This window comes from Sus scrofa, chromosome 3 (genome assembly GCF_000003025.6).
Source record: "Sus scrofa isolate TJ Tabasco breed Duroc chromosome 3, Sscrofa11.1, whole genome shotgun sequence".
Lineage (NCBI taxonomy): Eukaryota > Metazoa > Chordata > Mammalia > Artiodactyla > Suidae > Sus > Sus scrofa.
Genome location: NC_010445.4, coordinates 84,487,135 through 84,512,475, shown reverse-complemented (window position 1 = coordinate 84,512,475; position 25,341 = coordinate 84,487,135). Strand labels below are relative to the sequence as shown.

The 25,341-nt window shown below is 32.1% G+C and overlaps 2 long non-coding RNA genes across 2 annotated transcripts in view; one reads left to right on the top strand and one right to left on the bottom strand.

Annotated features, from left to right (window-relative positions):
* Positions 1–25,341, top strand: part of LOC110260099 — a 207,921-nt gene that overhangs the window by 120,583 nt on the left and 61,997 nt on the right. The window lies entirely within an intron of this gene.
* The window catches only part of LOC110260100, a 30,529-nt gene continuing 21,630 nt past the window's right edge, over positions 16,443–25,341 (bottom strand). Inside the window, exon 5 of the long non-coding RNA XR_002342944.1 lies at positions 16,443–20,316. This is a non-coding gene — a long non-coding RNA (uncharacterized LOC110260100). The remainder of the gene's footprint in view (positions 20,317–25,341) is intronic.

Genomic DNA, 25,341 nt, shown 5'->3' with positions numbered 1-25,341 from the left:
ATATCTATATATAGTAGATGACTGTGCCACGGCAATTATTTTAGGAAATTAAACATTATTTGGGGGCAGGGAGAGGATGGAGAGAGTGGAAAAGCAAACAAATGATACAAGTCATTGAAGGGAAGTTGTGTTGAAAAGTACACCATTTCTAACACAAACTCAGATTCCCAAAAGTAGTAAATAACATTTCATTATATGATGTCCAATTTTGTAGTCGTCCATACAACAATTTAAATACATTTATTTTGGAATTCCTGTCGTGGCGCAGTGGATAACGAATCCGACTGGGAACCATGAGGTTGCGGGTTCAGTCCCTGCCCTTGCTCAGTGGGTTAACGATCCGGCGTTGCCGTGAGCTGTGGTGTAGGTCTCAGACGCGGCTCGGACCCTGCGTTGCTGTGGCTCTGGCGTAGGCTGGCGGCTACAACTCTGATTCGACCCCTAACCTGGGAACCTCCATATGCTGCGGGAGCGGCCCAAAGAAATAGCAAAAAGACAAAAAAAAAAAAAAAAAGAAAAAGAACATTTATTTTTATTTACTGATTAATTAATCCTCTGACACACAGTAAATAGAATAACATTTATTCAAGCCTTATTACTTACTGCAAATTATGGCCAGGTCACTAAAATCTGGATGCTTTTGAACTGCGGAAGGAAGCCTAATTTTATTCTTTCAACTATGAATAAGTACCCATTAAAAGTAACTGAAAACTCAGCTATTCACATGATTTACATATTATAGACCTAAGGTAAGTATCAGTTTGATTTGATTTGATTTAATATTGGATTGGATGCAATTTAGTTCTTTTTCCTTATTCATCCTTCTTTGGGATATTAATTTCCTTAATTAAAAAATATTGGAGTTCCCATTGAGTCTCAGCAGTATCAAACCTGACTAGTATCCCTGATGGTGTGGGTGGCTAGTATCCATGAGGATGTGGGTTTGATCCCTGACCCAGCCCAGTGGGTAAGGATCCACTGCTTCCACGAGCTGGGGTGTAAGTTGCTGATGTGGCTCAGATCTGGCATTGCTGTGGCTATGGCATAGGCCAACAGCTTCAGCTCAGATTCAGTCCCTAGCCTGGGAACTTCTATATACCGTGGGTGTGACCACACGCCAAAAAAAAAAAAAAAAAAAAAAAAAGATAAAAATTTCATCTCTGAACATTTGTAAAGTATTTTTCTGACCTCCATGATTTGTCTCCAACATTGACTTTTCTTCTTTTGTGTGCTTTGGGCTTTGTACCCTTCCTGCCTTGGAGACAACATCCTCTGAAGCAGCTTTAATCACTACCTCTGTGTTTAATATGTTCAAAATTCTATCTTAGAGATTCATCTTTAGATCCACATTTCCAGATATGTGGCAGGTACATTAACCTGGTTTCTTACAGATAACAGAAATCCAATAGATTCAAACTAAACTCATAATTTTCCCTCTAAAAGGTCTTCTCTTTTTGTTTTCTATTCTGGATATGCCACTACCATTAACTAAACAAATTTATTCATTCTACAAGTATGTAGTGAATATTTATTATGTATTGGCATTATTGCAGATACTCCTATGGTAAACAACTATCTCAACTAGAAATGGATTTTTCATGAAGCTAGTAAAGCAGTGGGTTGTAATTTGTCCTTTGAGACCAATGCACTTCCCTTCCTCCACCTCTTAGGCTCTAAAAATACTCTGAAGAAGGAATCTTTGAAACTGGTTAGATATTCTTAGTGAATGATATGGTAAAGAGTGTAGATTTTCTGGAAAGTATCCAAAAAAATTAGATGCCATTTAGGGGTTAACTTTTAATATTTTCAGATAATACTGAAATATGTATTGAGTTTACAAAGAATTGCTTTTATGAAAATTTTTCAGATAATTTTTCAATAGGTGGTTCATTACTTCATTTTTTCAATTTTTTCATCATTTAAAAATAATTTGCATACCCTTAATATACATTTTTGTATATTTTGTTGATATAGTATATATATTATACATTGACATATTTATATATAGTTTATAAAATATGATACATAATATGTTATGACTTAACATTGAAATTGTCTTAGCAAAGGATTATTTGATTTAAAGTTATTTCACAGCTGTATTATAGTAAACATATAATAAAGTACAAAATTTGATGTTTTGACATATATGTGTGTGTAATTACCTAGCTAGCCATCTGTGTATATATGGAGCCATCATGGCCATGAGTATATATAATGAATGTAACTACTGCCCCCAGTTTCCTCATGCCCCCATTGTCATTCCATTATTCTCTCCCCTTCCTGGTTTTCCCATCCTGCATTCCTAGGCAGCTATTGAGATTAGTTTCCATTCTCTAAAATTGTATATATATAAATTCCTTTTGTATGGATTCTTTCACCTAGCATTATTATTTTGAGGTTCATCCACATCGTTTCATCTGTCAGTATCTGTATATATTTAAATTACTGAATAATATTCCATTTTATGCATATAACATAATTTGTTTCTCTATAGACATTTGGGTTGTTTTTGGGTTAGGGCTATTAAAAATAAAGCTGCTATGAATATCTGTGGATAGATTTTTAACTAAAAATTTTCTCCTAGAAAACTTTTATAGAATTAGTATTATATATAAATGTATATGTATATGTTAGAAACATATAATTTATATTATATTTGTATACATTATATGATATATATATTAGAATTTTCCAGTGGAGTCATTGGGCTTGTGTTTACTTTGAGGGAAGAATTTTAACTAAATGAACACTTCAGTAATAGATGTAGAACCATTCATTTTATCTAGCTTCTCGAGTGACTTTCAAAAACTTGTTTTTACCATAGTTTATTTACAATGTTCTGTCAATTTCTGCTGCATAGCAAAGTGACTCAGTTATACATATGTTATACATATACATTCTTTTATACATACATTCTTTTTCTTGTATTATCTTCCATCGTATTCCATCACAAGTGATTGGACATAGTTCCCTGTGCTATACAGCAAGACCTCATTGCTTATTCAACTCCAAATGCAGTAGTTTGCCTCTACAAACCCCAGCATCCCAGTCCATCCCATTCTCTCCCTCTCCCCCTTGGAAATCATAAGTCTGTTCTCTATATCCATGAGTTTGTTTCTATTCTGTAAATAGGTTCATTTGTGTATATATTAGATTCAGCAAAGAAGAGATATCACATGGTATTTGTCTTTCTTTTTCTTACTTCTCTTAGTATGAGAATCTCTAGTTCCATCCATGTTGCTGCAAATGGCATTATTTCGTTCCTTTTTATGGCTGAGTAGTATTCCATTGCCTATATATACCACATCTTCTTAATCCAATCATCTTTTGATGGACATTTAGGTTGTTTCCATGTCTTGGTTATTGTAAACAGTGCTGCAATGAACATATGGGTCCTTTTTCAAGGAGAGTTTTGTCTGGATATATGCATAAGAGTGGGATTGCTGGGTCATGTGGTATTTCTATGCATAGTTTTTTAACGTATCTCCATACTGTTTTCCATAGTGGTTGTACCAATTTACATTCTCACCAACAGGGCAGGAGGGTTCCCTTTTCTCCACAACCCCTCCAGCATTTGTTATTTGTGGACTTATGAATGATGGCCATTCTGACTGGTGCGAGGTGGTATCTCGTGGTAGTTTTCATTTGCATTTCTCTAATAATCAGGGATATTGAGCATTTTTTCATGTGCTTGTTGGCCATCTGTATATCTTTGGAGAAATGTCTATTCAGGTCTTTTTGTCCATTTTTCTATTGGGTTGTTGGCTTTTTTGCTGTTGAGTTGTATAAGTTGTTTGTATATTTTAGAGATTAAGTCCTTGTCAGTTGCATCGTGTGAAACTATTTTCTCCCATTCCATAGGTTTCCTTTTTTTTTTTTTATGGTTTCTTTTGCTATGCAAAAGCTTGTTAGTTTGATAAGTTCTCATTGGTTTATTTTTGCTGTTATTTCTGTTGCTTTGGGAGACTGACTTGAGAAAACATTTGTAAGGTTGATGTCAGAGAATGTTTTGCCTATGTTCTCTTCTAGGAGTTTGATGGTGTCTTGTCTTACATTTAAGTCTTTATGCCATTTTGAGTTTATGTTTTTGTGCATGGAGTGAGGGTGTCTTCCATTTTCATTGATTTGCATGCAGCTGTCCAGGTTTCCCAGCAAGACCTAATGAAAAGACTGTCTTTTTCCAATTTTATGTTCTTGCCTCTTTTGTTGAATATTAATTGACCATAGGTGTCTGGGTTTATTTCTGGATTCTCTATTCTGTTCCATTGGTCTATTTGTCTGTTTTGGTACCAGTACCACACTGTCTTGATTACTGCGGCTTTGAAGTATTGCTTGAAGTTTGTGAGAGTTATGCCTCCTGCTTGATGTTTGTTCCTCAGAATTGCTTTGGCAATTCTGGGTCATTTGTAGTTCCATATAAATTTTTGGATTGTTTGTTCTAGTTATGTGAAAAATGTCATGGGTAATTTGATAGGGATTGCATTGAATCTGTAGATTGCTTTGGGTAGTACAGCCATTTTTACGGTATTAATTTTTCCAACACAGGAGCATGGAATATTTTTCTATTTCTTTGCATCTCCTTTAATTTCCTTGATGAATGTTTTGTAGTTCTCAGCAAATAAGTCTTTCACCTCCTTGATCAGGTTTATTTCCAGATATTTGATCTTTTTGGGTGCAATTTTAAAAGGTATCATATTGGAGTTCCTAACGTGGCACAGTGGTTAACAAATCCAACTAAGAACCATGAGGTTGCAGGTTTGATCCCTGGCCTTGCTCAGTGGGTTAACCATCCGTCATTGCTGTGAGCTGTGGTGTGGGTTGCATATGCGGCTTGGATCCCATGTTGCTGTGGCTCTGCTCCAATTTGACCCCTAGCTTGGGAACCTCCATGGGAGCAGCCCAAGAAATGACAAAAATAAATAAATAAATAAATAAATAAATAAATAAATAAATAAAAGATACTGTATTTTTGTATTCCTTTTCTAATATTTCATTGTTAGTATACAGAAATGTGACTGATTTCTGAATGTTAATCTTATATCCTGCTACGTTGTTGAATATGTTTATCAGTTTGAGTAGTTTCTGGGTTGAGTCCTTAGGTTTTTCTATGTATAGTATCATGTCATCTGCATACAGTGACAATTTAACCTCTTTTCTTCCAATTTGGATGCCTTTTATTTCTTTTGTTTGTCTGATTGCTGTGGCTACAACTTCCCATACTATGTTGAATAACAGTTGTGAGAATGGACATCCTTGTCTTGTTCCCGATTTTAGTGGGAAGGCTTTCAGCTTTTCTCCATTGAGTATTATATTTGCTGTGGGTTTATCATAAATGGCTTTGATTATGTTAAGGTATGTTCCCTCTATACCCACTTTGGTAAGAGTTTTTATCATGAATGGATATTGGAGATTGTCAAATGCTTTTTCTGCATCTATTGAGATGATCATGTGGTTTTTTACTTTTCTTTTGTTAATGTGGTGTATGACGTTGCTTGTTTTGCATATGTTGAACTATCCTTATGTACCTGAGATGAATGATGAATCCCACTTGGTCCTGGTGTATGGTCTTTTTTATATGTTGTTGGATTCGGTTGGCTAAAATTTTGTTGAGAATTTTTGTGTCTATATTCATCAAAGATATTGGCCTATTGTTTTCTTTTCTGGTTGGATCTTTTTCTTGTTTTGGTATTAGGGTGATGGTGGTGTCCTAGAATGTCTTTGGGAGTGCTCCTTCTTCTTTCACCTTTTGTAAAAGTTTAAGGAGGATGGGTATAAGCTCCTCTTTGTATGTTTGGTAGAATTTACCTGTGAAGCCATTGGTCCTGGACTTTTATTTGTAGGGAGTGTTTTTTATGACACTTAATTTCATTTCTAGTGATGGGTCTGCTCAGTTGATCTAGTTCTTCTTGATTCAGGTTTGGCAGGCTGTAAATCTCTAGAAAGTTGTCCATTTCTTCTAGGTTGTCAAATTTGTTAGCATACAATTTTTCACAGTATTCTCTTCTTTATGGTTTTTATTTATTTATTTATTTATTTATTTATTTATTTATTTCTGCTTCTTTGCATTCTGGTACATTTATAATAGCAACCAATTATTGTAAATTTTAATTTTTTGTATGCTCGATATTTTTATATCCTTATCATTATTCTTATGTTTTGTTCAGAAATGTAGTTAATTTGCTGTGAAATAGTTTCATATATTCAGGTCTTGCATTAAAGTTTTGCTGTATAAGACCAAGTCATCATTTATATAATTTGGTACCATTATAGAATCAAAATATTTCTGAGTATGCCAAACAGCAGCTGGTGGAAATAAATATCACCTGTCCCATATATGATTTTCCTCTAAATCTTTTGTGTGTTTCTTTTCACTATTTCAAAAACATGTGTGTATCAGTACTCTTCAGAAAATGTAGGAGAGTCCCTCTGCAGATCTCCATGTCTCTCTGTGAATCTCTATCTTCTCAGATACTCTGTCATGTGCATTCTGGTTGGCCAGACCTTCTCAGTTGCTCAGCACTATCTCCTTAACTCATGGTGATCATTAGTTTCACTAGGTTTGTTCTCCCTGCTCCATCACCTAGAATTTCTGTCCTAGCACGAACCTGGAGACATTTGAAGGGCTCACCTCCTGTGTTTCTTGTCTCTCAAAGATTTATTAGCCCTTGTACCAGATCTATAATGCCATGTTTTAAATTTATTTCAAGAGGAAGGTAAATCTGGTCCTTCTGACTCCATCTTGCCCAGAAGTGGATGCTTAATTTTTGATAAATATTTGTAGAGCCATAGTGCAAACCATGTGAAACAATGAAATGGTGGTCACTGAAGCTTAGTGAAGAGATTTTAATGATCATTGACTGGGAACCATCAAATAGACCTCTTTTAATAACCACAAGTGAGAATATAGTCTTTAAGAATTCATTTGAAGTTTCTAAGAATAGTACCATAATCCAGGACTTTATCTTTTTATAGTTTGGTTTTGGGAAAATTTTAAAGAGTAATTTGATATGTCCATAGATTGCATTCCTAGAGAGGACTTTCTTTTTAGCATAACTGATGATATATACAAAAGAATAAAAGACATTTGGAGAACAGCTTGAATGAAGATAAACTGAGTTTCTAAAATATAATTATAATGTAACTTTTAGTATTTAGAAAATGTCATCTTTAGGTATATATTTTATCATTTGCAGACTAATAAAGGGTGACATTTTATACTATTTGTGCAATGTTTGTTTCCTTAATGATATCATGTATTTCCTGTCATAAAACTCTTAGATGGTAGTTTCTCCTTTAAACACCTACAAAATTTATTCTGCATAATAAAATAAACACTCTATCAATACAATCACAATAAGATTAAATGTAATGCAGCTAGCCAGAAAAATCAAATAAAAATTAAAATTTTTATTTCCATATTTCTGTGAATTCTGAAAAAAATCTTTGTTCATAAAATTTATGTATTTTTTAATCTCCATTAAGCCCAAGCTTTCACATTAAAAAAATATTAATCTATTGGCATACACACTGCCAAATGGTTTTAAATAGTTTCCCATTCTTCTTCCATCTGCTAAATTCATTACATTTTGACTAATTAATTGGCTCTATACTATTTGTAGACATTCCCATAGCGGGCATTTCTCTGCTTTAAAAAAGGAAGTTTGTATTTTTGTATACTAGTCAATAGAGAAGTATGTTATCAACAATAATAGATGCCTGTATAGGCTTAAAAACCCACAAGTAACTTTTGTATGCATTCATATATGAGCCTATCCCAACAGCTCCAAGTTAGGTATAATTATCACAGTTTTGACATGCGAAAGAATAGAGGCTACAAAAAAGGAAAGTCATAGAGTGATTTTCTGAGTTTATGGCTCTGGGCAGTGACATAGTTATGTCTCACATCTGAAGTGTCTGATTTCTAGTGTGATGCTTAAAAAAAAAGTTCCACATAATTAGTTCAAGATCACTTTTGAATAGCTATTGAAGAAATGTTTAGCCTTTGGCCCAGGACAACATCCATATGTGTACTTTTAATTTGGTTTTCTTTTGCTCTACATTGCCAAAATCAGATTTCATTTTACATGAAAAAAGTTTCCATGTATACATTTGCATATAAAGACAGATCTTTCAATAGGATTAGCGTTTCTCCTAATGTTTTCATCTAAATTTTCTTTAATCACATTAGAAAACCATGGCAAATCTAACATGGCTTAGTTAACAATGTAATTGTAAGAACACTGTTATATTAAATATTCAGATAATGATTATGAGGTCAAGTTTTAAAGACCAGGAAAAAACTTAATAGCATCACATTTTTGTGCTAATCATGCTAAAAAGTAGCATAACTTTCCCCCTGAAATAACAGAAAAAAATGATGTTTTTCATAAAATTAAAATTAAAGCCAGAAATAAAAATGAAAAAGTGCTGAATAAAATAGACCCCAATTTGTTATAAAGTGATAAAATATTCATTTATTTACATTTTAATTAAACTATAGTTAACTTACAATGTTGTGCCAGTTTCCACTGTACAGCAAAGTGACCCGGTCATATATATATGTGTATTATTATTTACATTCCTTTTCTTATAATATCTTCCATTATGGTCTATCCCAAGAGATTGGATTTAGTTCTCTGTGCTATACAGTAGGACCTCATTGCTTATCTATTCTAAATGTAATAGTTTGCATCTACTAACCCCAAACTCCATTTATCCTACTCCCCTTTGGCAACCACAAGTCTATTCTTTATGCCTATGAGTCTCTTTCTGTTTTGTATATAAATTCATTAGTACCATATTTTAGATGCCACATATAAGTGATATCACATGGTATTTGTCTTTATCTTTCTAATTTATTTCACTTAGTATGAGAATCTCTGGTTGCACCTATGTTCCTGCAAATGGCATTATTTTCTTCTTTTTTATGTCTGAGTAGTATTTCATTGTGTGTGTGTGTGTGTGTGTGTGTGTGTGTGTATCACATCTTCTTAATCCAGTCATCTGTCAATGGACATTTAGGTTATTTCCATGTCTTGGCTGTTGTGAATAGTGCTTCAATGAACATAGGAGTGCATGTATCTTTTTGAATGAAAGTTTTGTCCATATATATACCCAGAAGTGGGATTGCTGGATCATATGGTAATTCTTTATTTAGTTTTCTGAGAACCTTGCCATACTGTTTTCGATAGTGGTGGTACCAAGTTACAACAGTATAGGAAGGTTCCCTTTTCTCTACATCCTCTTATTTGTAGACTTATTAATTATGGCCATTCTGACTGGTGTAAGGTGGTACCTCATTGTAGTTTTGATTTACATTTCTCTAGTAGCTAGTGATGTTGAGCATCTTTTCATGTGCCTACTGGACATCCATCTTATTTGGGGAAATGTCTATTTAGGACCTCTTCCCATTTTTCAATTGTATTTTTTGTTATGGTTGAGTTATATGAATTTTTTATGTATTTTGGAAATTAAGCCCTTTTCAGTTGCATCATTTGCAACTATTTTCTGCCATTCTGTGGATTGTTGTTTTGGCTTTTTTATGGTTTCCTTTGCTGTGCAATACCCTGTAAGTTTTATTAGGTAAAACCATACAGTATTACTATTTACATCTCATAGAATATTATAATTAAAGATTTTATATGTTAGTGAATGCCAATATTTAATGGCATTCAGATAGCTATAGATTACTTCTGTATTTGAGGTCTCTCTAATTAAATAATTATTCAGATAAGCTTATGAAATTAAAAACATGGTTTATAACATATACATGAACTATCACTGTAGCTTGAAGATTTTTCATACATGTTCATTAAAAATAACTATTTTTATATTTTGTTTTAAAGAAAATAAGTTAATAAACTTCATATAAAGATAAGCCTAGAATTTATTGTGCCCCTTTGGTCACAGATTAATTTTGAGACACTTTATTCATGGTTATAGTTCAAATTCTTCCATAATATGAGATATGGAGAAGTTGTAAAATATTAAATAAATGACACCCTCTCAGTAGGTAATGCTAGTACAAAAAATGAGAAATTGAGAGAATGTACTTAGATAACATTCTTAAAAAAGTTTTAAAAGTAGTCTAGGGATTTGATACAATCCCTACCAAATACCAATAGCATTTTTCACAGAACTAGATAAAGTAATTTTAAAATTTTTATGGAAACAAAAAAAAAGATCTCAAATAGCCAAAACAACTTGAGAAAGGAAAACAGAGCTGAAGGAATCAGGCTCTCTAAACCTCAGACTGTACTAGAAAGCTACAGTAATCAAACAGTATGGTAGTGGCACAAAAACAGACACATAAATCAGTGGAACAGGGTACAAAGACAGAAATAAATTCACAATCTTAAGGTCACTTAATCTGCATCAAAGAAGACAAGAATATACAATGAAGAAAAGACCGTCTCTTCAATAAGTGGTGCTGGGAAAACTGAACAACTACATGTAAAAGAATGAAATTAAAACATCTTCTAACACCATACATCAAAATAAACTCAAAATGTAATATAAATATAAATCAGGATACTATAAAACTCCTAGAAGAAAATATAGAAACAACACTCTTTGACATAAATAGCAGCAATATTTTTTTGATCTGTCTCCTAAAGTAAAAAAAAAAAAAAGAAAAAGAAAAATTAACAAAGGGGACTTAGTTAAACATGAAAGCTTTACAGAACAAAGGGAATTATTAACAAAATAAAAAGACAAGCTATTAAATGGGAGAAAATGTTTGCAAATTATATGACCACTAAGGGATTAATATCCAACTTATGTAAACTGCTCATACACTCAGTGTCAATAAAACAAAAACCGTGCTTAAAAAATGGGCAGTAAAAGGCGAAAGATTTATACGATCTGAAGAGAAACCAGAGTATACTCATGTCGCAACAGAAGAAAGGGTGGGGGAAAAAACTGTAACTGCAATGTATACATGTAAGGATGACCTGACCCCCTTGCTGTACAGTGGGAAAATAATAAAAAAAAAAAAAAAAAAAAAAAAAAAAAACGAAATTAATGCTGCCTAGTAGAGTTAGGAGGATAATAAAAACTGACCTTAAAATGTAAATAGAACTTGCAGATTTCTCTGGGATATTTTAAAGAAAATCCCAAACATCCTATCACCCTGCTATATAATTATTTTATTATTATTACAATAAATAATTTTAATAAAAAAAAATGGGCAGTAGAACTGAATAGATATTTTTCCAAAGAGGAAATGCAGATGGCCAACAGGCACATTAAATAATGCTCAATGTCATTAATCCCTAGGGAAATGCAAATCAAAACCACAATGAAATATTACCTCATACCTGTCAGAGTGACTGTCATCAAAAACACAAATGACATGTATGTTGAGGATGTGGAGAAAAGGGAACCTTGAAAACTATTGGGGGAGATGTAAATTGTTTTTGCAGCCACTGTGGAAAATAGTGTGGCAGTTTCTCAATAAACTAAAAATAGAACTACCCCATGACCCAGAAATTCCACACCTAGATATATATCTAAAAAGACCAAAAACACTAATTCAAAAAGATAAATGTATCCCAGTATTCAAGGCAGCATTATTTACAGTTGCCAAGATATAGAAGTAACCTAAATGACCATCAGCAGAAAAGTGGATGAAGAAAATTGAATGGTACTCAGCAATATAAGAGAATGCAATTTTGCCATTGGCAGCAACATGGATGGACATGGAAAGCATTATGCTAAGTGAAATAAATCAGATAAAGAGAGACAATTTGAAATACTTTATGATATCAATTGTATGTGGAAACTAAAAATATAACAAATTAGTGAATATAACAAAAAGAAGCGACTCACTGATACAGGGAAACTAATGATTACCTGTGGAGAGGTTAGGGAGAAACAGTATGGGGTGGGGGTTGGGAGTAAGATAGGCTCAAGTATATATATTGCATAGAACATATCTTACATAAGGAATATAGCCAATATTTTATAATAACTGTAAACAGAACTTTAAAAATTGTATTTTTTTAAATTAAAAAAAGGCTTCAACATTGGTTTAGATTTGAGGAGCATCTATCTTTGCTAAAGTAAATGATGACTGAAATAATAGGAATTAGATTGGCAGTTCTAAATGGCTAGACCTAAAAAGATGAACAATGTTGATAATGAAAAGGGGAAGGCTATTATGGAAACGATGTATGAAAATAACTAGTTTATGAGAGTGAAATAAAATTTTATTTATTTATTTATTTTATTTTTTATTTTTTTGTCTTTTTGCTATTTCTTTGGGTCGCTTCCACGGCATATGGAGGTTCCCAGGCTAGGGGTCTAATCGGAGCTGTAGCAACCGGCCTACGCCAGAGCCACAGCAACGCAGGATCCGAGCCGCGTCTGCAACCTACACCACAGCTCACGGCAACGCCGGATCGTTAACCCACTGAGCAAGGGCAGGGACCGAACCCGCAACCCCATGGTTCCTAGTCGGATTCGTCAACCACTGCGCCACGACGGGAAATTTTAGACCTATCATGTCATGATATAAACAAATCGTGTCTCCATGAAACAAAGCATGTTTACATGGGTGAATAAAATGTAAAAATTTATCTTCCTGTGTTACTAAGATTTATGCACTTTATTGTTTTAAATTATGTCTCATTTTTAAAAATAAGGAAAAAAGATTTATCTGGGTTAAAAAGGCAAAACTATGAGAAGTCAGGTTTATATATAATGGAAACTCAGTAAAAGAAGAAAAGTCTACAAGAAAACCAAATACAAAACAAATAAAATAAATGAATTCAAAACTAGATTGAAAGGAAAAATAGCAATATAGATACTATTTGCTATCACTAAATATTTGTGTCTTCCCAAAACTCATGTTGAAATTCTAACCCCTAAAGTGAGTATATTAGGTCCCGATGATGGAACCCTGATTAATGGGATTGCTGCTTTTGTAAGAGACACAAAGAGCTTGCTTCTTCCTCACTCTACTGGGCCATGTGAGGATACAAGAAGAAGATGGTCATCTGCAAATCAGAAAGTGGGCGAAAGTGGGTGAGAACCAGACACTGGATCTGCAGACACCTACCTCTTGGACTTCCCAGCCTCTAGAACTGTGAGAAATACTTCTTTTTTAAGCCCCCCAATCATGAGGTACTTATTTATACATCCTAACCTAAGACACTATTAACAGTATTTTCAAAGAAGAAGCTGAACGAATTAAATATAATTTATGGCTTAAAAAAAAAAAAGGAGCAAAAAATTTCTGAATTGAATATCAGATTCTATAGGTTAGAAATCTTCACTATTTGTGGCATAATTAATAGAAAGCGAACCACCGTTAGACATATTCTTGTGACATTTTTGAATTTCAAAAGCAAAGTAAAACCTTACACAGAGTTTTCTTCAATCTACTCTTCCACTTAGTACCTGGTGACAATGAAGCAGCATGGACATTTTTGTGTTTGAAGTTTGATCCAAGTTATATATTTTCAACCAAATGGTAGCACTTTATTGGGAACATGTGCTAGGAAATACTTCTCAGATACAGCAAAATTCTGAAAATACATGACTCATAACTTTTAAAAATATCTGACTAACAATTTTTTGGAAGTATATGATTCAAAACTTCATGAGAAAATTTAATTGAAGTACTACAGCTGAACCAAAATAAAATCAAAATATCAAGAAAGGGGAAGATCTAACATCAAGGTAATAGTCAATACTGGACCAAGTTAAATATATAAACTTAAACCAATTTTATATTAAACACTGATACATAATTTGACAAATATATTTAAATGACTTTTAAAGAGAAGGTGCTACTTAAATTTAATATAACAATAGAGTTTTTTAACCTCAATTAATTTGTCAAATATAATTGCACTAAATTTATTATCTCTAACACTCAAAAATATATTTTTGAATTCGAAAAGTATAGGTTTAAGCTCAACAGCAGTTCTTAAGCCGAAAAATAAGCAATAATCAAATTTCAGCAATGATTACTTCAAATTCTTATAGCTATAAAGAAAATCACGTAGACCACATAATAGAGTAATTGCTGAAACAAATTTGATAGACATAAAAGAAGAAATGGAATGGAATATAATACTAGCAAGCTTAATATTTTGTACATTTTGCAAATCAGGCAAAAACTTAAAAAAAACAAGGAAATGTTAAAATACATCAATTATATACATAGTAGATATATTCAGATATCTGTGTGTATATATATACATATATATATACACACACGTATGTATGTGTATATATTTATTTTTGTAATAGTACTTAAAGTGTATTCTTAAATATATAATCATACTTATGCTCAAAATATAAGCTATAGTATATTTCAAAAGGAAAAATAATTACCGATATAAAACTTTTGACACATTAGAAAAAGAAGATAAAATAATAATGAGATATTCTGATTCCCTTAATTAAAAACTTAACACTTAAATATCTCCAGTGTCAGTGAAGAACTCAAAAGAGGATTTTAGACTAAAAATAAAATGAAAATGAAAGTTTGACGTTCTTAAAATGATAAAATACAGCCAAAACTATATTTAAGATATTCTTGGACTCATATATTCTTATATTAAGAGAAAATAATTTTTATTCAAGAAGAAAACAAATATAGGACAAGCAGAAGAAAGACACAGCCTCTACTGTATCTCCACATGGCACTCTCTCCTCTGTGTGTACATTATCTTCCCTCTGTCTGTGCCTATTTGTAACCAAATTTCCCCTTTTAATAAAAACAACATTCATTTTGGGTTAAGGCCTACTCTAATGACTTAATTTTAACTTTGTTATCTCTGTAAAGATTCAGTTTGCCAAGAAGGTCGTATTTTGAATTATTGCAGGTTAGGATTTCAACATAGCTTTTTTGGAGGACATAGGTCCCATAATACGAATGAATATAAGATCTGGTCATTTGGAAGATAAAATGATAGGAAAGATATAAATACTTTAATACATAAAAACATAAATTAAAAAAGATAAAAAAGAGAATGTAGTACAGATACAGTGATTATTAGTACATGTGACATGCTATTTAATGAAATGTATAAATTTTGATAAAATTTTTTAAAATATAAGAACAATAATGAAAACATTTAGGAAGGTAATGTCAAATACATTGAATAAAACAAACATATCTAAAGATGAAGTATAAAATGTACCAGAGTCACAGTCATTGCACAGTAATCTAAAAGACAATCATTCCTTATTCCTAATAAAAGACAGTAGATCCAGACAGAAATATGCTGAGTTCTTTGTCATTATTTATCTCAACTGTTTTTATATATCCAAAGAATTTACATTTGCAGTATATTCTCACTGCTGTTATCTCTTGATGTATTCAGCAATTCACAAGAAGTACAGGATATGTAGTTTTAAATGTTGGGTAAACACACACACATTAAGTATTTCTATTTGTAAAGATGAGATGATTTACATTTCATATATTCTGTTGTTAATATAAAATGATGGAAACTGTTCCAGTACTTTAAAAAGCGTTTCACAGTGTTAATGGTAAAAACTAAAAGAATTAATAACAGGAATTAAAAAACAACACAATAACAGAGATCAACCTCACAAGAACATATGCAGAAATCCTAAAAAAGTAACCCAAATTCTGCTTTATATTAAAAAATAAAAATAATGCAATATAGTAATTGTATCTACATCAAGTTGTCTTAAGTTATTAAAAAAGATAATAAAGTTTTCACATATATTTAAATGTTTAAGAGGCATTTACAAATTCATCTCTTCCTAGTAAAATAAGCTTATTAAATGATAAATCACATTTATCTTAAATAATAACTATAATATATATAACTAGGATATATTAGAAGCATTCTCATTAATGTCAGGATCAGAGTAAGCATATCACTAGGTAAAAGAATAGATCATCTCCCTGGGCATATATCTGGACAAAACTACAATTCAAAAAGATACATGCACCCCTATGTTCATAGCAGCACTCTTCGCAGTAGCCAAGACATGGAAACAAACTAAATGTCCATCGACAGATGAATGGATTAAGATGTGGTTTATCTAGACAAGGGAATACCACTAACCCATAAAAAAGAACAAAATGATGCCATTTGTAGCAACATGGATGGACCTAGAGACTCTCCTGCTAAGTGAAGTAAGCCAGAAAGAGAAAGACCAATACCATGTTATATCACTTATATCTGGAATCTAACATATGGCACAAATGAACCTATATACAATAAAGAAACTCATGGACATGGAGAACAGATTTGTGGTTGCCAAGGGGGAGGAGGAAGGAGTTGTACGGACTGGGACTTTGGGGTTAGTACATGCAAACTACTGCATTTGGAGTGGATAAGCAATGAGGTCCTGCTGTATAGTACAGGGAACCCTATCTAGTCACTTATGTTGGAACATGAGGGAGGATAATGTGAGAAAAAGTATATATATACACAGAAACATGTAGATATATATACACATATATGTATGACTGGGTCACTTTGCTGTACAGCAGAAATTGACAGAACATTGTAAATATGCTATAATAAAAATTTTAAAATAATAGGTCATGTCTCTAGGCAAGAACATTATGTGATCATCTGCCTAGAAAATCTATAAGAGCAACTGAGAAACTTGGATAATTTCTAAGAGAGCTTACTAAATTAAGGGACACAAAATTAACCTACATTTATAGAATTTTTCCACATATCAGCAGTGGCCAATTAGGATTTTAATGAAAATATTAGAATAAATTTGATTAAAGTTGTTTAAATTAGAATAAACTAAAAAAAGGACAGTTAGCTTACTAACACTTTATTTAATAATAGATGATTTTTTTCAAATTATATTTTAATTACTCTTGATTTGACTATTTACAAATTGTCCCAGAAGTTTGGGATTTAAATAAAACATGCTTATGTAATGGAATTCATGGTAAATTTTTAGTGGCAAAACTTATTTTGAAATTTAAACATTTCCAGAGTAATTCAAAAATTTTTATGAAAATACAACTTAAAAAGACTAAAAGCTAGTACAGTGCTTGGAAGGATTGATCAAAATGCAAGTATATTTCAAATTTAATTCTATAAGACACATAATAGGATCATGAAATAGGCCAAAATCCTGATATATAAATAGGTTGATTTGCAGTAATTATTAGATATTCCAGAAATAGCAGAAGAAAATCAGATATTTGCATATGTGTGTGTGAAACAGGAATTATCCAAAGCCTGCTTTGTCTTGAGCAGTTTTTGCGTTAGTTTGTTGTCACAGATTAACAGTGAGGTTGCCATCTTTCTATTGTGAAAGTGGGACTCTCACAAGTACTCTTGTGTCCTCAGAGCAGTTTCTGGAAAAGAGAAACAGATACTTGAATCTTTATAAGAACTCCAGAGAAGAAATCTACCCTATCATTTTTGCCTTTTTCTTATTCCCTAGTGGTTAGTTCCCTTCTAGTCAAAGGGGTGTTTTAATAAACCTCTAACTAGGAAAATTTAAGAGGCCTATTTTTTTCCTCAAGTATGCCATGGTTGGCTGAGAAATCATAGAGAAATACTGCTTGTCAGCAGGTATGAAGAGAACTTAAAGCTGCTTACTAGGTTGAAGAGGAATAAACTTTGTAGCAAAAATTTCCATTAGGAACATTTTTTAATGAACCAAAAAAATGTGTACCATTTATTCTTCCACTTATTTTTTTTTTTTTCCTAAAGTTTCACTCATCTAATCTGAAAGGGAATTTCCTCGAAGTAGGTTAAGAATTCCCAGGAAAAATATAAAATATGTTTCTGAAATATGGAGTTCTTAAATAAAGAATTCAGTATTTTTGAGTCTAGTAATTATGCATGAAAAGTCTCTTTTGGGATAGTCAGCAAGCAAGGACTTAATCTGGTTACATAGTCAGAGGCAGAGTGAAGAGAGATGGGCAGTAGGAGTGAAAGACTGAGGCTGAAAGAAAAGCACTGAAATGAGATGGGTGGAAAACAGCACTAAAGTTCATGGAAAGGGAATTATAAAAGTAAGTTGCCATAACTATTTTTTCCTTTTTAATTCTAGCATTGAATTTTTTTTTCCAAAAATAATAAGATAAAATTCTAAATATATCTTTTTTTTTTTCCCCTGGCAATGGCTTTCTTTTACTGGGCACTTAATTTGCTTTAGGATCTTAATTTAATAATGCAGATTAACCCAAGGAAAATGTTTTTAACTCTTTTCCCACTTTGATATTAGTTTAAAAGAAGATGTCAAAAGATTATCTAATACCGTATTTAGTGTCAGAGATTACATTTTACTTTTATAAATTTTAACAATTATTTATGATTAATTGTGTTGAGAATTGGAGATATTCAAGATTAAGAGGAGAGACTAAAGAATAAAATATAACTAGAATATTGAGTTAAGAATAATCTAATTATAAATGATGCATTTCCATGGACAATAATTCCTCCCACTTTTTCCTAAATGATCTCTCTCATTTGATCTTAAAGGATATAAGCTTTTTTTAATTTTAGTCTTTAAAGGCAAATCTATTACTTTTTTCATCTTTAAAATAGAAGGTGTTGCCACAAAAGTGAGACAGTATAGTACAAAATTATAAATCAAAAAAGAAAGTAAAGTTTGATTTAACTGTGACCATAAAATTCACTAATAGGATTGTTTTAAAAAGAAGAATTACCTGGAAAATTAAAATATACACAATTTTTATTCAGCCAATCTATTGCTTGTCTAGGAAGTATGCACTTAAATTTATTTTGGAAAGTATTTTTAAAGTAATTGCCATGCTCAATTTGAGTCCCAGGGTTTCCTTGTGATCAGAGTCCAGTCAGGTTAAAAGTAAGATAAGGCAAGAAACTTATCAGTATTGATTTAATCAGAAGAATCTAATGTTATTTGCCTTAAAAACTGGGCTAGTGCATAACATTTCATGGGACTCATCTGTTAAAAAGTTTTCAACAACCACTGAAGGAGCCTAAGTTTTTACATTGGAGGCAGTATACCATGTCTGTTAAGGATTTGAACTCTGAACCCATGTGGGTTTGTTGGATTCTAGCTGCAACACATATTAGATATGTACCTTGGATTCATTTTGAAACTCAATTTTCACATCTATAAAGTGCAAAATAATAACAGTAGGCCTATTGTGGATATTAAAGGCGTTAGTATGAGTACTGTTCTTAGAAAATTACTTGGCTCACAGAATAGCCCAATAAGTGTTGTTGGTGAAGGTTGTGGTTCTGATTTTATTACTAATGAAGAGAAACTGAGAAACCTCTACCAGGTCATAACTAAAATTTGTAAGTAGTCCTGGGTTACTGTGCTCTATATTGCCAGGAAATTTGGAGATAGGAGATGCTGAGGGACTCAATATCAAGGATACCTAAGTAGAATATATGCTTTCATACATATTGTAAGAGTTTGAGATGAGAATTTAGGGAGGAGAATTATGGAACATTATATCATCACAAGTCCCCTGGTAAAAAACTTTTTTGAGATCAACCAAATGTTTGTTATTAGCAGATTGAGAATATTTGATGTAAAAAAATTAATGACTCACTGGCATTCTGTGTGTGTGTTTAAGTTTGGCAAGTGGAACATTTAATGTTTTCATAATAGTCATAATCTACTTCATCCAGAAAAATTCTGAAGTCCCAAAATTAAATGATTAAAAACTCAAACTAAAAGAAATTCAATTTTTGACAAAACAGTATTTCTCTTTGATTTGGACAGGGAGCTATGAAATAAATACACAGATATAGTGGAAAAAATAAGCATATTTTATGGATCGAGCAGGATAAGAAAGTCAATTTGGGCTGCACTGAATTCTTCACAGGATAGTTGTATGATCCGTAAATTATCATATATTTAAGCCCTCTATTTTTAAATTGTGTTTACCAAAAGAAGTGGAATGACCTTCCATCCTCTTATATTCTCATCCCTGGTTTCTGGGCAGAAATTTCACAGACCAAGTCAAGTCTCACTTGAAAGGATGGATGATCTTGGAACAATTCATATTTTTTTCTAGCACACCCTCACTACCTTTATCCCCTATTCACAAGCCAGGCCAGGACTGGTTGCTTAAAGATGCCTCAGCCTGGTGGCATCATATCAGAAGTGGAGCTTACTTTCTTCCCATTTTTGTCTTTGTCTTTTTAGTATTTGTTAGGTTTCAAACATGTACCATTATGCAAGAAAATATAGTTAGCACATACATATCCTCTGCTCTGTTGTAAGGGCATTTTGCCTTATTTGCTACATAGGTGATTGTAGATGGATATTATATTTTTATTATTTCCAAATAATTTTAAAGAAATACGATCCTTTGCAATTCAATACTGCAACATGCTTCTCCTGAAAAAAAGAAAAAAGACATTCTTTTACATAGTCATGATACTACTATCAGAGCCTAGGAAATTAATAGTTATTTCTTAATGTGATTTAATATCCTCACATATTTGAATTCCTGAATTATTGTGAAAATTCTTTATACCATTTGCATAATCAAGATCTAATCATAGTTTAGATAATACATTTAATTATGTCCTTTTGAAATTTCAACTTCATTGGGAATTAATTCACACAAAATGGTACAAAATGTGTCCTCATGCTGATTTAATATACCTATACATTGTTAAAGGATTCATATCATCTAGTTAAATATCATATCCATCACCTCATATATCTGTCTTTTTTTGTATGTGTGAGAACACTTAAGATCTACTCCCTTAGCAATTTGAAGTGTATGATATAATATTGTTGGCTATAATCACTATGCTGTGCTCTGGATTTCCAAAATGTATTAATCTTCTAATTGCAACTTTGTACCCTTTTATTAATAGCTCCACATTTCCCCACACCTTCCTTAGCCCAGGGTAACTACCATTCTCCTATCTGTTTCTAAGATTTTAGCATTTTAGATTCTACATATAGGTAATATCATGCAGTATTTATCTTTTTTTTGAGGACCAGCCTTGTGTTCTTACAGTCCATCCATTTTATTGCAAGTGGCAGGATTTTTAAAAAAAATTCATGGTTGAATAATATTTCCCTGTGCATATATAAACATAACTATATGCATATATATCACACCTTCTTTATCCATTAATCTCTTGACTAGTACTTAGGTTGTTTATAATCTTCACTATTGTGAATAATGCTGCAGTGTGCATGGGAGTGCCGATGTATCTTTGATATCCTGTTTTCATTTTCTTCAGATATATATCCAGAAGTGAGATTGCTGAATCATATGGTAGTTCTATTTTTAATGTTACCTTCATCCTGAAGGTATGTTACTTCATTTTCCATAATGATTGCACCAATTTAGATAGCCACCAATAGTGCACAAGGGTTTCCTTTTTTCCGCATCTTTGCTAATGCTTATCTTTCTAATGATAGCCATTTTGACAGGTGTGAGGTAATATCTCATTGTGCTTTTGATTTGTATTCCCCTAATGACTCGTTATGTTAAGCACCTTTTCATGTATCTCTTGGCCATTTGTATGTCTTATTTGAAGAAAAAAAATGCCTATTCTGTTCCTCTGTCAATTTCTTAATTGGATTATTTATATATTTTTTGATACTGAGCTACATGAGTTCTTTATATATTTTGGACACTAATTGCTTATCAGATATATGATTTGTAAATATTTTCTCCCATTCTATATGTTGCCTTTCCATTAGGTTAATGGTTTTATTTGCTATGCAGAAACTTCTTAATTTGATGCTATCATAACTTGATTTTTCTTTTGTTGCTAAAACTAATGTCAAAGTTATTAGCCCCTGTTTTCTTCTAGGAGTTTTGTGGTTTCAGGTCTTACATTCAGTCTTTAATCCATTTTGAGTTGATTTTGGGTATGGTATAAAATAGGGGTCCAGTACCATTCTTGGCATGTGGCTGTCCAGTTTTCCCAACATAGTTATTGAAGATACTATCTTTTCCCCATTGTATATGCTTGGCTCCTTTGTTGTAAATTAATTAAACATATATCCAAGGGTTCATTTCTGGGCTTTCTATTCTCTTTCATTGATCAGTGGTCTAGTTTTATGACCTAGTTTTATGGTCTAGTCTATGTGTCTGTTTAATTTCATAGTTTATAATATAGTTTGAAGTCAGAAAGTACAATGCTCCCAGCTTTGTGCTTCTTTTTCAAGATTGCTTTAGTTATTCTGGATTTTTTGTGGTTTCACACATATTTTAGGATTGCTTTTTTTCTGTTTCAGTGAAAAATGACATTTGATTTTTGATAGGGATTGCACTGAATCTTTAGATTGCTTTGAGCAGTAAAAATTTTTAACAATATACTTTCCCAATCTATGAGCACAGGATATTTTCCCATCTGTCTTCGGTTTCTTTCATAATTGTCTTAAGAGTTTTCCATGTATAGATCTCTCACCTCCTTTGTTAAATTTATTCCTAAGTGTTTTATTATTTTTGAATCTATTATAAATGGCCTTATTTTATCTTTTTGATAATTCATTGTTATCATATAGAAATGCAACTGATTTTGTATATTGATTTTGTATAGTGGAAGGCTTCTGAATTTGTATATGTTTCCAACAGTTTTGTTGGTGGCATTTTAAAGGATTTTTTAACATAGAATATCATGTTATCTGCAAATAGATACGGTTTTACTTTTTCCTTTCTTATTTGAATGACTTTGATGTCTTTTTCTTGCTTAATAACTCTGACTAGGACTTCCAGTACTATGTTGAATAGAAGTGCCAAGAGTAGACATCTTTGTCATGTTTCTGATATTGGGGAAAACTTTTCAGCATTTTATCTTTCAGTATGATGTTAGCTGTGGGCTTCTAATATATGGCCTTTACTCTGTTGAAGTACAGTCCCTTTATACCCACATTATTGAGAAGTGTTATCATGAATAAATGCTGAATTTTGTCAAATGATTTTTCTCTATTGAGACGATCATGTGATTTTTATCCTTCATTTTCTTGTGATATATTACATTGATTGACTTGATGTCAAGCCACCCTTTCATTCTTGGAATAAGTTTCGCAGATCATGGTATATGACCCTGTTAATATACCGCTGATTTTTTTGCTAATATTTTATTGTAAATATTTGCATCTTTGTCCATCAGGGATACTGAACTGTTATATTATTTTCTTGTTTGTTTTTGTCTGGTTTTGGTATTAGGGTAATACTAGTCTTTAAATGAATTTGGAAGTGCACAATACTCTTCTATTTTTTGGAAGAATTTAAAAAGGGCTGGTATTAACTATTCTTTAAATGTTTGGTAGAGTTCATCTGTCTTTGTTGGGAGGTTTTAATTACTGATTCAATCTTTTTACTAGTAACTGGCCTTATTAGATTTTCTATTTCTTCCTTGTTAAGTCTTGGTAGTTTGTATGTTTCTGGGAATTAACCCATTTTGTTTAGGTTGTTCATTTCTTTCAGTTCATAGTAGTCTTTTATGGTCATTTGTATTTCTATGGTATCAGTCATAATATCTCTTTTTTTATTTCTAAATTTATTGATTTGAGTGCTCTTTTTTGCTTAAGCTTGCTAAGGGTTTGTCTATTTTTATTTTCTTTTCAAAAAAAAAAACACTTCTTTCACTGATATTTTCTATTGTCTTTTTAGTCTCTATTTCATTTATTTCTGCTCTGGTCTCTTGTTTATTTTTCTTCAACAAATTTTGAGCAGTATTTCTTCTTTAGTTCCTTTAGTGTGCAAGTGCAGAATAAGGAATAAAGAAGCAAGGAAATGCTAAACAAGCAAACACAGTTTATATCTAAACATTTTGAAATCTAAAAGAAGTTAATTAACCCTTTAATAAGACAGATTGCCACTGTCCTTCTTTGTAAATATGTACTGTCAGTTATTTTTTCACCAAACACCAAGGGACAGAACTTGAAATTATAGCTATAATAATCTTTAACGAGCATCACAAAATAATGTATCAAACACATTTTTTAAAGTGCCAGCTTAGAATCAAATATCTTAAAAAATTGTCCATGGATTCTTAAATTGTGTACACCATCATAGAATTGTCAACAATATATCTTCACCATTTGATTAAATAGGCTTGTTAAACATAAAGTAAATTAGTATTTTAGTAGTTCCCATTGTGGCACAAGGGGATTGGTGGTGTCTGCAGCGCCAGGATATAGCTTCCATCCCCAGCCTGACTCAGTGGGTTTAAGTATCCAGTATTGCCATAGATGTGACATGGGTTGCAAATGCAGCTTGATCTGATCCCTGTCCTAGGAACTCCATATACCACAGGGAGTGAAGAAAAAAAAAGAAGAAAAAAAAACCTTTTTAATCTCTAGATATGTAAAGTTTGTTCTAAAACTTATCATTACTTCTACACAGTATTCCATATTCACTATTAACTGGAGCATAAAATAAAATACAGTATGTAAAATGATTCTGTTGAATTGTGTGCCTTCAAAAGGTACAAAAATATTTAATGCAATTCAAAAATAATAAAACAATAGAAAATAGAATTACACTGCGATGATAGGCAATCCTACGCCACTAGACATCTCTAGTAACGACACAGACAATAATCACAAAGGATTATTATGCTGCAAATTCAGGTGTGCATATAAATAATGTATTGGGGAAATAAAAAAAATAGGCCAAGTGACTCTAAAAACAAAACAAAACAAAAAACCCCAAATGTAAAAGATCATTCTATAAATCTAACAAACAAATTTACATTATATTACTTTTTTCCAAATAACTTGGCATCTGGAATGTTTTATGGATTATAGAAGGGTAGTGATACTATTTACCTCAGGGGAAAATTTTTCACACACATGAAATATTTAACAAGTTATTTTAAATTATCAGAGTTAATGACAATTATAATGAAATCTGTTCAAATTTTCAGGAAAACAATTTTATTTTTATTTTAATCTTTTTTTAAAAATAGTGACTAAGATAACTTCATTTTCACCTAGGCAGTAAGAAATTTAGAGTTAAGAAATTGTCTAGTGAATTTGCAATTAGACAGGTAACAAGTTAATTTATGTGAAAATATTGAGAGACTGAATATACAAATGGACAATGGCCAGACCATATATAAAAATAGAATTCTGGACACAATCTGCAGCAACCAGGCTAGGAAACCAACCTATTAAGTACAATAACCAGCCCAGGAATCCATCCTATTATCTGTAAGTCAGGCTTGTAGGGAGTAAAACCACTGAATCTAACAACAATCCAGGCAGCCAAACAATAACCTCTGTAACGCTGTACACACAAGTCCAGGACTCAACAAATATTAACATCTTCAATTTTTGATCCAGCCTTTAACTTAGGACCAACTAGAGAAAGCCCAATATGTATCTCTAACCAATCACACATAGGATGTCCATTTCTGCTTCACCCATTTATGTTTTCCCCAT